The sequence below is a fragment of the Lucilia sericata genome, unplaced genomic scaffold, assembly GCF_015586225.1.
Source record: "Lucilia sericata isolate MDLA Ls3-8-SP2 unplaced genomic scaffold, ASM1558622v1 Contig000751F_arrow, whole genome shotgun sequence".
Lineage (NCBI taxonomy): Eukaryota > Metazoa > Arthropoda > Insecta > Diptera > Calliphoridae > Lucilia > Lucilia sericata.
The window spans coordinates 226,442-238,119 of NW_023994748.1; the positions used below are offsets into that span (position 1 = coordinate 226,442).

Genomic DNA, 11,678 nt, shown 5'->3' on the forward strand with positions numbered 1-11,678 from the left:
TAGAACTGAACTAGAACTGAACTAGAACTGAACTAGAACTGAACTAGAACTGAACTAGAACTGAACTAGAACTGAACTAGAACTGAACTAGAACTGAACTAGACTGAACTAGAACTGAACTAGAACTGAACTAGAACTGAACTAGAACTGAACTAGAACTGAACTAGAACTGAACTAGAACTGAACTAGAACTGAACTAGAACTGAACAAGAACTGAACTAGAACTGAACTCGAACTGAACTAGAACTAAACTAGAACTGAACTAGAACTGAACTAGAACTGAACTAGAACTGAACTAGAACTGAACTAGAACTGAACTAGAACTGAACTAGAACTGAACTAGAACTGAACTAGAACTGAAAACTGAACTAGAACTGAACTAGAACTGAACTAGAACTGAACTAGAACTGAACTAGAACTGAACTAGAACTGAACTAGAACTGTACCAGAACTGAACTAGAACTGAACTAGAACTGAACTAGAACTGAACCAGAACTGAACCAGAACTGAACTAGAACTAGACTTTATTTTTCTTGTGTTCAGTACATTAATACGTATAGATTGAGCGAGCATTGTCAAAATCAAGAAATTTTTTCTTTCTTATTATTCATGAGAACTTAAAGTTGTAATTCAAATGTGATCATCTTGAACAATTTGATAAATTAAAACTACTACTTTTGATGCTGTCAAGTAAATAAGTATCAACTAAAGTTATTTACAGTTTCTTGTCGACTTTATTCAATAACTAATTTCCTCTTGTACTCAAATTAATTAAATAATGCTGTGAGTTTGTATAATGGAATAAACTTGACTTGACTAAAGACTCAGACTATTTCCGTTATTGAGATTGTTTGCCATTGAAACTAATGAAATCTTAAGTCTAGAGATTAAAAACAAAAACGATAAATTGAAAAGAAGAGGGGAAAAACTTACCTCCTATGGCCAGGAAAAATAAACGAAGACTTTGGTAATTGTCAAGTATGTACTTGAGTTGAGAATGAGTACTTGTAGATGTGTGTGTGTGTAAAACACTATTGAATCATAGTTCTTGAGTTTTATATAACAAGTAAATTGAAACCTCTAGTTTTTTCTTTAGAAATTTGTAAGAGAATTTAAATATTTTCACAAGTTTAAAAATTTGCTTTAATTTTCTTTTTTCATTTTTACATAAAAAAGATTTTAAACTTTTTTCTTCTTTAACGTTTTTTTATGTATTTATTCTTATTTAACGAATTAATTCCTCTTTCTCAAGAAATAATAATAAAAATGGAAAAAATAACCAAAATTAAAATGTAATGTAGTTATTGTTGGTTGCTGCTGATGCTGACAATATTGTTGCTGCAAATGATGATGATGATGATATTGTTACTGCTTTCACTGTTGCTGATGATGTGTGAGTTGCTGCTGCTGCTGTTATTGTTGGCTGGATGATGCTGTAAGATTTTATTTAATAAAACACGTTTATTTAACACACAAAAATTATACTTAAACTGCCACTTGAACACGTACTCTGTGGTGGTCTTTTGTTAAAGAATGTACATAAGAATATATATAAATAACATTGAAGTGAAAAAATAAATGGAAATGAAAGAAAATAAAAGAAAAATTCATATAAGAAAGATTGAATAAAAGAAAAAAACATTCACAGAAACAGATTTAAATCTGATACATGCAGTTAATTGACTTTCTTTCTTAAGGGAAATTAAAAATAAAATCAAATAAATAAAATGGAGTGGGTGGCGGAAAGAATCATCAGTCAAGCCCGTTTTTTAACATAACTCTCAGAAGATGCTGTTACGTATTTGTGTTAAGTTAGAGTTATTTGATCCCTCTGTAACATCAGGAAATATTCCTTTGAAAATATATATCACAACGGAATTTCATATAATCAGAAAGCACAGTGGGGTAGAATCGATTTGTTTAATAAATCTAACATTTCTACTAACTGACACGGGTGTACCCAAGTAGTATCCGACCTTTAAATGCAGGCGCTATAGGGGGCTCAAAGTAGGGCACCTTCGACATATGAATTCGAAAAAAAGAATTCGATATTTACTGCTTGCACAATACAAAATTTTCCAACACAAAAAAAATCGGAACAATTTCTTTTCGGAATTCAAAAATAACCGGTTTTGAATTTGAGAATTCATAAAATTACAGATTTCTGCAGTTCTTTATGAGAAAAGTTGGAGCCCTAACTCTTTCTTTAAGTCTAATAAAGTTCATGAGCATAGTAACATAGAGTCATAGGGTTATAAATAGTCTCTAGGTTAGGTTAGGTTACGTGGGTTGCACGCTAGCAAGCGAGTTCACTCGGAGGCCTGGTGGCCCATTGTGATACCCTTAGAATTACGATTCCCTCACTAATTTCGTTGACTACTTGATTCGTTCGGTCTCCGTGTAAACCAGCCGGTGTTTTTAATAAAACCGATCATGTTTATTAGTGACGCATCTCTGAGACATGGAGATCATGGAAAAGAGCTCCACCAAGATAGAGTAGTCTGTGCTCTTGTAAGGCTGGGAAGTTACATAGAAGGTGTTTTACCGATTCCAGTTCTTCTTCGTCTATTTGGGTAGCCCATACGTTCCGACATATGTCCAATCATACAGTGCCCAGTAATTATACAAGTTAGAAGTCTAATCGAGTTCTTACTAAGAGACAAGAGAGTCCTAGTCCTATCTGTTGTCAGATTGGGCCAGAGCAATCTCGATATTCTACAAGTGGTGATATTTGACCACCAGAGTTCCGTCTCACTCAAAGCCCATTCATCTATCGGTTTTGATATGGTCGTCAGGGGAGTGTGAATATCCTTTGGCGCAAGTGCTAAGTCCAGGGATGACTCTTTAGTTGCGCAGTCATCAGATATTTCATTTCCCCGGATGCCCTATGTTGGTGTCAGTTGTGCCAATGATTGAATACAATTGAGAAGACATTTCGACTTAATAACATTGGAATTAAATGCCTTGATTGATGCAAGTCTGTCCAAGTATATATGTATAGTCGAATTTTCGAGATTTAGTTCCCGGATTCTTCTCGCTGTATAGATGGCATATATCTCTGCCTGAAGGACCGTGCTGGTGTCAGGTAGTCGAAGAGACAGTAGAAGATTTAAATAGTCCCTATATCAAAAAAAAGCTTAATTTCTTCATGCCGATGTTCGAAATACCCCAAAATCTAAAATGCTAGCGCTCACCCAAAAGTCAACAATAAACGACACTTTTTAATGAAATCCTTTAAAAAATTAGGATAAATCCAATACTTGAATAGAGTTAGAAATAGTTAGATATTCAAAAAGTAAGGTACCACTATAGATGGATCTTCTGAGACCAGTCGACTTCGTAAAATATTATCGACTATTCCCCATGTCTCATTCGTTTAACAGTTAGATGACCAGCAGACATGAATCTCTGAAAGTTCTTATGATTACTTATTTCACTGGCTATCATTCTCCAGAATGATAACCCAGTTGATACAGATTAAACCCATTTAAATCACCGGATTTTTTATATGTTTATCTACTGATCCAGTGCAAAGAGGCCTTCATTCACATACGAGAAAGGGCCAAACATACAAAACGTAAGCATATCAAACCGGTACCGGATGAGCAGTTGGTAACCCAGTTGATACAGCTTCGACCCATTCAAATCTCCGGATTTTTATAAGTTTGTCTATTATGATCATTTATATCCGAACCATGGACCAAATGCAACGTGGTTTTCATTTACAAACGAGGAAAGATCTAACATTAGAAATCTGCCCTCTGAAGATCCGAGAAAGGTAGGTGCGTTCAACAATAAAGCTGCTATTAAAGCTTTTGTGGACAAACTTCTAACCCGTAAGATCATTATCTCACTTCCACAAAGATGACAAATCGCAGTTCCCCAAAAGAAGGTGTATTATCTCCACTTCTATTAAATCCAGCGTGGAACCCGCTTCTTGCGGAAATAAAATCTTTGGGATTAGAGATCATTGCGAATGCAGATGATGTTTGCATAGTGGCATCAGGAAAATAGAGGACTTTGGACAAATCCTAAGAAAAACGGAAGCACAGGATTCCAGAATTCACTATCTCATCTAAAGGGACTGAAGCTTATGTTGTCTGATAGGACGATATATGTGGCAGTTTTCTTGGATTCCAAACTATAATGGTACTTAACCACACAAACATCGGGTAATAGGGAAGAACCTTTTTCCAAAGAATACCGAATGGTTATTCAATTAGTCACGCAGGAAGCCATCCACCACAACGTAATTTTAAAGAATCCATCGTTACTCATCACAGGTGCTTAGGGTATCGATCCAAAGAATACCATATGGCTCTTGACTGATACAGAGCTAAGAGAAGGATAGCCATCGCATGCAGTTTGAAGGAATACTTCGCATCTTAGCACTAATGATTGCAGATTCTGGGGATAATGGTACAAATAGTCCAAATGGCTCTTAGATACAGTAGTCAAGAAAATACTACTATATGGGGCACTGATCGGTTGGAGTGCTATTCAAAAAACACTTTCCACAAGCAATTCGAAGGAATCCTTCGTACCCCAACACAAATATATCCATGAAATAGATCTTTGGCTGATGAGGTCTAGAAGATTAATAAAGATATTCTGGGATATTAATTCAAGAACTACCAAATGGCTTTTCGTCCGGCCCTAGGAAATTATATGTATTTTCTGTACCTTAGTACTTTTGATTGCAGATCCAAATAATAACAACTGGCACTTCCATAAGTTAGTCAAGACTATACTACTATAGGATGCAATTTGTCTGATGGAGAGCTGTGAGAAGTCTAGCCACTACAAGCAATTTAAAGGAATCCTTCGCACCTCAGCCCTAATTTTTACCGGTTATGCAGATATTGATCCAAAGAGTATCAGATATCTCTTCTATATTGTTGTCAAGACCATACCAATGAGCGGCTATGCAGCAATTTGAAGGAATCTTTCGCATCTCCTCACTGTTCTTTTGTACCACTCCATTTAAGGCACACTTTGTAATGATGAGTTGTCTACTAACTGATTGTAAACGGAAGTGATGTTTTACATCTCGGAAATTAAACAACGGAGCAGCAATTGTCAGAGATTAGATAGCTCACGTACTCCAGCAAAGTGCTTGTACATGGACCGGTTAGCAATGTACAAAAATTGCCACATGATTTCTTCATTGAAGAATGAAGGGGCGGAGGTGAGTCGTCACAAAGCTCTCCCAGTGGTTGAAAAAGACCACTGAGATAGGCCAACACGGCAGGTACTCATGTAAAGCACTTCGGCAGTAATGTCTACTAACTGATCTCAGCTCTGCGATTAGTTTCAAGTTCCCTGATGCCTGTTACAGTCTGGCCATACGACCATACTCATTAGTCTGGGAAAATTTGCCAAACCATTTTTTGAAAGAGATTTTTATACGTTGATCCAGTATAATCCAAATAAGATCATACAAGTATGATCGTACAATATTTACATTGATGGCTCTAGAATAATGAATAGTGTGAATGGCGTCTACTATACTGCGGACACTTTAAAGCTTCAGGGAGTTAATATTCGAATGTACACTGATAGTTAAGCTACTGTAAGAGCTATTTAGCAATGGTGTTTATATGAAATTAAACTTGGACCCTAAATGCCGGGTGTCTAAAACGAAGGATGGCTTCTATATTGCGCACACATTAACGAAAGTTTCTTTCAAACTTCCTGCCCAGGGCTACGAAATGGGTTAGGGGTTTTCAAGTATAATGAGTTGAAATTCAATTATATACTGACCTCTGATGCTACCAGAGGTATTTATACGACATCTAACTTGATGTCTGAATGTCGGATATATCTTAATGAGATGGCGATACATTCCAAAGTAGGGTTGTACTGACTTCCGGCTAATCAACAGATACTTGGTAATATCATTAGCGGAATGTCTAACTTAAACAGGTACTTCACTAGCAAGAAAAGAGGTCGACCGGTCGCGACCGCTATGTTGACATAATGCTCTCCAATTTCAAAGGAAAAGTCAATATCGACTTTTTAGTTGTCAAGGTTAATATTACAACAATAACCTCATCATACAATTTTCATAACTAGTACCTATCAAAATAATTAACTAAACACTTAAACTCCAAAAAAAGCTATCTAGAGACCTCATCATATTATTAGCCAATAATAAAAAATAATTATTTTACATTATGCACTACATATTTGTCACTAATTTGACAAGCAGTTAATGAGAATAATTTTACTTTTGACACTAAACTATATTATAATTAAAGTAGATTAGATTAAAATTAAATAAATATCTTCCTGTTATTATTATAATTATATAATAAAGGCTAATAATTTTCCATTCATAGAATCATTTATTAGATTTAAAAGATTAGATAAAAATACCTTACGAACCAATCAATAGATCAATGCATTGTAGTTATATTAAGTTGAAAAAGGTTATTGCTTTTACATTAGATAAATTGCAATATAATAATAAATTTGGTATTTTGAGTAGAGATTACTATGTGTTAGGATAGCTATTGTTGTTTTGCTTGGTATTTTATGGAGATTTCGTATTTTGTTTATTTATAAAACTGTTATTTGTGGAATTCTTACTCCTACATAGAAATTGAACATAAATATTATTGTAGAAATTCTTGGTAAATATTTTGCGTAAAAATTTTGGGAACAACGGACATTAACTAAGAAAAGTGTAATATATTTTTATTAAATTTATTTGGCTAACTTATTTTTATCACAGAGTTTGTTATGCAATTGTCAACTTAGTAATCAATTACGTGCAATCGTTAGACATTCATTCTATAGATTTCTTGTGCAACCAATTCTTATATCGATTATTTTTGTTCGAAATTGCTATCAGCAAGATCGTTTGAAACCAAATAACTCTCTAAGATTTTCAAGATTTGAACAGAGATTTTCTAAAAAACGTTTATTCGTAAAATTTTATTGATTTTTTAGTACCTTTTACCCATATCACATTTTCAATAGTTCCAGAGATACCGTACTATTTCCAGAAAACGTTTCTAAACCACTCACTGGTGACAGAGGCTATAGAAAAGTTTGCCTTTCCTTGTGTGAAATAGAGAAATCATCATTTGTCCGTTTGCCCATTTGTTTCTCTATTGGTCTGTCTGTTTGTCTGTCTGTCTGTCTGTTTGTCTGTCTGTCTGTCTGTCTGTCCATCTGTCCGTCTGTCTGTCTTTGTTAAATACGCTCATGTTAATACGAAGCAATAAAAATCAATAAATTTCACCAAAAATATAAAGCTATACTTATTACTGTTGCCCTAGACTGTATTTTAAATCAGCAAAATCGATTCACTAAGTAACAAATTAAGAAGACAACATATAAAAAAAATCGAAAAATTAAAATTTACAAAAACAATTGAAGTTCATTTCAAAGTTTATAGATCATAACTTCGAAGGAACCGAAAAGAACAGCAAAAGTCCTTCACTAAGCTACAGTACAAAACAACACCCCGTTTGCCCATTTGTCTATTTGTTTCTCTATTGGTCTGTCTGTCCATCTGTTTCTCTGTCTGTTTGTCTGTCTGTCTGTCCGTTTGTCTGTCTGTCCATCTGTCCGTCTGTCTGTCTGTCTTTGTTAAATACGCTCACGTTAATGCAAAGCAATAAAAATCAATAAATTTCACCAAAAATATAAAGCTATACTTATTACTATTGCCCTAGACTGTATTTTAAATCAGCAAAATCGATTCACTAAGTAACAAATTAAGAAGACAAAATCTCCCCTACCCAATATCCATACAATTCCAGCCAATTTTTCTAACCCAAAGTCATATATTTTGCGTAAAATTTATGAATGAAAATGTTTTCAAGTGTGTGTGTGTTTACTTATATTTATGTTTGAAGTCTATAAACTACCAACTGATGAACCGATTTAAGTGAATGACACGCCCACATATACAAAATAACTCTCTCCTACATGTATATATCCAATTATATAACTACCCAGTTCCACCAAATTTTTCTCACCCAAAGTCTATAGACTGATAAACGATGGACCGATATTCTTAGAATTATCAAAATGTTTCCCATATATTTGGGCAAGGCTTTTTATTTTGAAACTTTCAGTGGGTTGAATGCCCCGTCCATATACAAAATAAGTACTAAAAGACAGTCGTATACAGTCGTGACAGTCGTATACAGTGGTGCGTATACGAAATTAAACTTGGACCCTGAATGAAAATGTAAGTGGGTGGATGCCACGCCCATATACAAAATAAGTACTAAAAGTCGTTTATATAAATCCATAAATTTAGCGCGAATAATTTTATCATCCATATACACATTTTAAGAAAACTTGGTGAACCAGTAAAAGTGGGCGTGGCAACTCCCATATAAATTAAATGCTAAAATTTGTATATCTGGGTAACTACTATATAGAATCATCAAATTTTATAAGAACAACTTTAGTATCAATATAAATATTAAGGATTTAAACAGTCGTATGAGAAATACTGGGCATGGCACCTCCCATATGAAGTAAATAATAAAATGCGTATATCTAAGAAACAATAACAGCTAGAGAGCTCAAATTTTGCCAGCTGATCTTTAATATACTGGCGATTATTTAGGAGAAATATTAGCGGGTGAGGCAACTCCCCTCTTAAATAAATATAAAAATTTGAATACCTGGTAGACTAGAATAGCTACAGTCTTTAAATGGTTTAAGTGTAATAAGATTTCAGTATGAGTATTACGAACAAAGTTAGAATAGCAATAGTGGACGGAGAACGCCCCATTAAGTATTGAATTTCATAAATCAGGGAAACTATAATAGCATGGCTTAGCATGGGGTATCAAAGCAAACGGGGTACATATAAACTTTGACTGACTGTAACTCAAAAAGTTCTTGACCGATTTGGATGAAAAATTGTATTTAAACTACTATCTAATAGGACTAACATTGATGCAAATTTCAGCCTGATCGGAAGACATCGGTTTCAAAAGTTGGGTCAATGACCAATTTCGCATCGACTCATTAGTTGCAATTAAAACTGGATCCATTTCAACATCCTTAAGCATAACAGCCAAATCTACACTAAATAAAAGTATCCTTTCCGTTAAGGTAATGCTCTATATTTGGTGGAAGCAAAAGGTCAAAATATCATATACCGAATGTAACAGATTCGTTTGAAACGAACAGTAACCGAAAACGCCCAGAATATGCGTCAAGACATGAAACTGAACCTTAACAAGCATTAAAACGCTCGGCAACAAGTTGATATAAAAGCTTAACTTTTACAGACAAAAATCCCGAATTTTTAAGTCCTAAACCTAGGACTATAGGAAGGACTAGGGTCAACTGAAACCCGTTTCCATTAGTACTTTAGATTATGATTTTTATGCACTGAGTGTTCTAACAATATTCCGGAAGTACACTGTATGAAAGTACTAATGATCGTGGACCTATATTAAGTCTTTTTCCAAACAAAAAGACAATAATTTAACTCTCTAACCATTAACGTTTGAGCCCTATTGTGCAGCTTCTAAGGGCCTATAAGGACTTGTAGATGAACGAGCAATATTTCGAAGTGTTTTAATTGGAAACGGGAGTTCCAACAGGTTGTTATACTTCGTTTAATGAAATTTCAGATTTAAAGAAAGAAAACTTACAAATTGACGAAAATTAGTCTCGTAAATGTTTAAAGTTGGATATAATCCAGATTCACGGTTATGTAACACTATAAATTTTGTAAATTTTTCAAGTCAATTAAACGGGCTTGATATTTTATTTATATTTTTCAAAATTTTTTCACTCCACTAATAAATTTTTCAAAATAATATTTTTAAAATAATTTAATTTTTTTTTTACATTTCATATTTTACATTATTTTACATATAATAATTGTTATGGAAAGACGTTTACCACTGCGTATGAGTAATATGACTTCAATAGTTATTTTAGTGAAGCACCACCTTAACGTATGAGCACTTTTTTAAAAACAGCTAATTTTAAAGAAATTTTCTTTTTACTTTGAATTACTTTTAAATCTTATTATTCTTTTCATATTTCTAAATTTTCAACACTTATTTGTTTATGTTGTTGTTGTTACTTTTTAAATTCTGCACACATACAAAAAAAGTAACTACTATTTTCCAAAAAAAAAACCAACACAGTTTTGACCGTTTCAAATTATCTTTATCCGTTCTTAACAACCGTTTGCGTTGAAGTTTCGTTATCAACTGAGTTGCAAACATTCAAAGTTCGTGCAATTTTCTTTCCTCACAATAAAAATCAGCGAAAAGTACGAGACGACCGACGACTATACAAGAGTGTATGAGTGGCAAATTGTCCAAAATGTTTGTTGTGTCTGCTTTGCTTTTTAATCATGTTATTGTTGTGGAAAAAGTCAATGTAAAATTGTAATGAGTATAATGGGTGGATGCGGGTGTGTTTCTTTTTACATTTTATGTTAAACGAATTTATTCGTAGAGCAACTGCTGTTATAATTTGTTGTTTTGTTAGGAACACAACAGGTTAGCCGTTAAATTTTTAAAGCGAATTTGAAATATTCGCTTGGTTAAAGAGTGAAGAGCAATATTATGAGAAAAACATAGAAATTTTCTCTTTCTATTGTTCTCAATTGTGGCATGTAACAGTAAAAGAGAGAGAGAGAAAACATAGAATTAATGTATTTGCATTTTGTGCCATTGAATTGCTGATAACAACAAAATAATGGCAAAAGTAAGATTGCTATATTCAGTAGTATAGAATATTAGATACCCTACAACAACAAACTAATAATATTTACATTAACTGACAGAACAATTGTGGTATAATGTTTACAAAATCAGTAAACTACTTTGTATATCTCAAATGAGACATCATTTGCAATTTCTAGATACAAGCAATGTGGCACTTTTTCGTTGAAATACCTTCTATGTAACTTAAGTATAACCCATGAAAGGCGGGGCATGTCATGTTGGCTTGTGGCAATAAATGGACGTTAGAAGCTTTAAAGGTGTGTAAGTCGATCTACACTCGCCTTCAATAAATACTGTCTTTGTTGCACCCCTGGGGCATGTTACCTTGATGAACTACCTCTATCTTCGCTTAAATGCTATATCGGGGTGAGAAGTGCTACCAATATCTCTAGTTTCCCGGGAAACTGATGATTTTAAATGTATACTCGGCATTTCTTGGAATGAATTGTCCTGTAGTCAAAGGGTCTCCTATCTTGTTTTGTACCAGGGGAACCTATAGCATACAGGTCTGAGTATCGGGCTTTGTCTTGTCCTGGTAGTAACTATGGTTTAAACCCAAAATCACAAAATGATAATGTTAATTAAAAGTTATATTTATAAAATCGGTACAATGAAATGAATGTGGGTCTAAACGTTGGAAATGGGTTATAATGAAATACATATATTCCTTATGGAATGGAAGAGCTGACTATACTCGTACACTTAGAAGGTTTTCTCAATAAAATTTCCAGGTATGTTGGATTGCGTGGTGATGGATGTACGGTATCTTGTACAAGGATTATCATTGAGTTTCCCTCCTTTGTCAACGAATGTTCAATGCCTTTGTGGAGTATTGGTATTTTGACTGATTACAACCATTCAACAAATGTAATTAGATGGCATCATTAACTCAGTTCATGAAAAAAGTAAAGATTACTGCCTTTGTTTCCACACCCCTCAATAGTCTTTTTA

The 11,678-nt window shown here is 33.9% G+C and overlaps 1 long non-coding RNA gene across 2 annotated transcripts; it reads right to left on the bottom strand.

The window, feature by feature from the left end:
* Nucleotides 1-933: 933 nt before the first annotated feature.
* On the bottom strand, nt 934-10,193 carry LOC119607805. 2 transcript variants are annotated; one of them, XR_005231762.1, is made up of 2 exons: nt 9,889-10,193; nt 934-1,433 (listed from the first exon to the last, which is right to left on the bottom strand). It is a non-coding gene; the product is annotated as an uncharacterized LOC119607805 (long non-coding RNA). The 2 variants fall into 2 exon arrangements; XR_005231763.1 differs by having other exon boundaries at nt 9,636-10,193.
* Between the last annotated feature and the right edge of the window lie 1,485 nt (nt 10,194-11,678).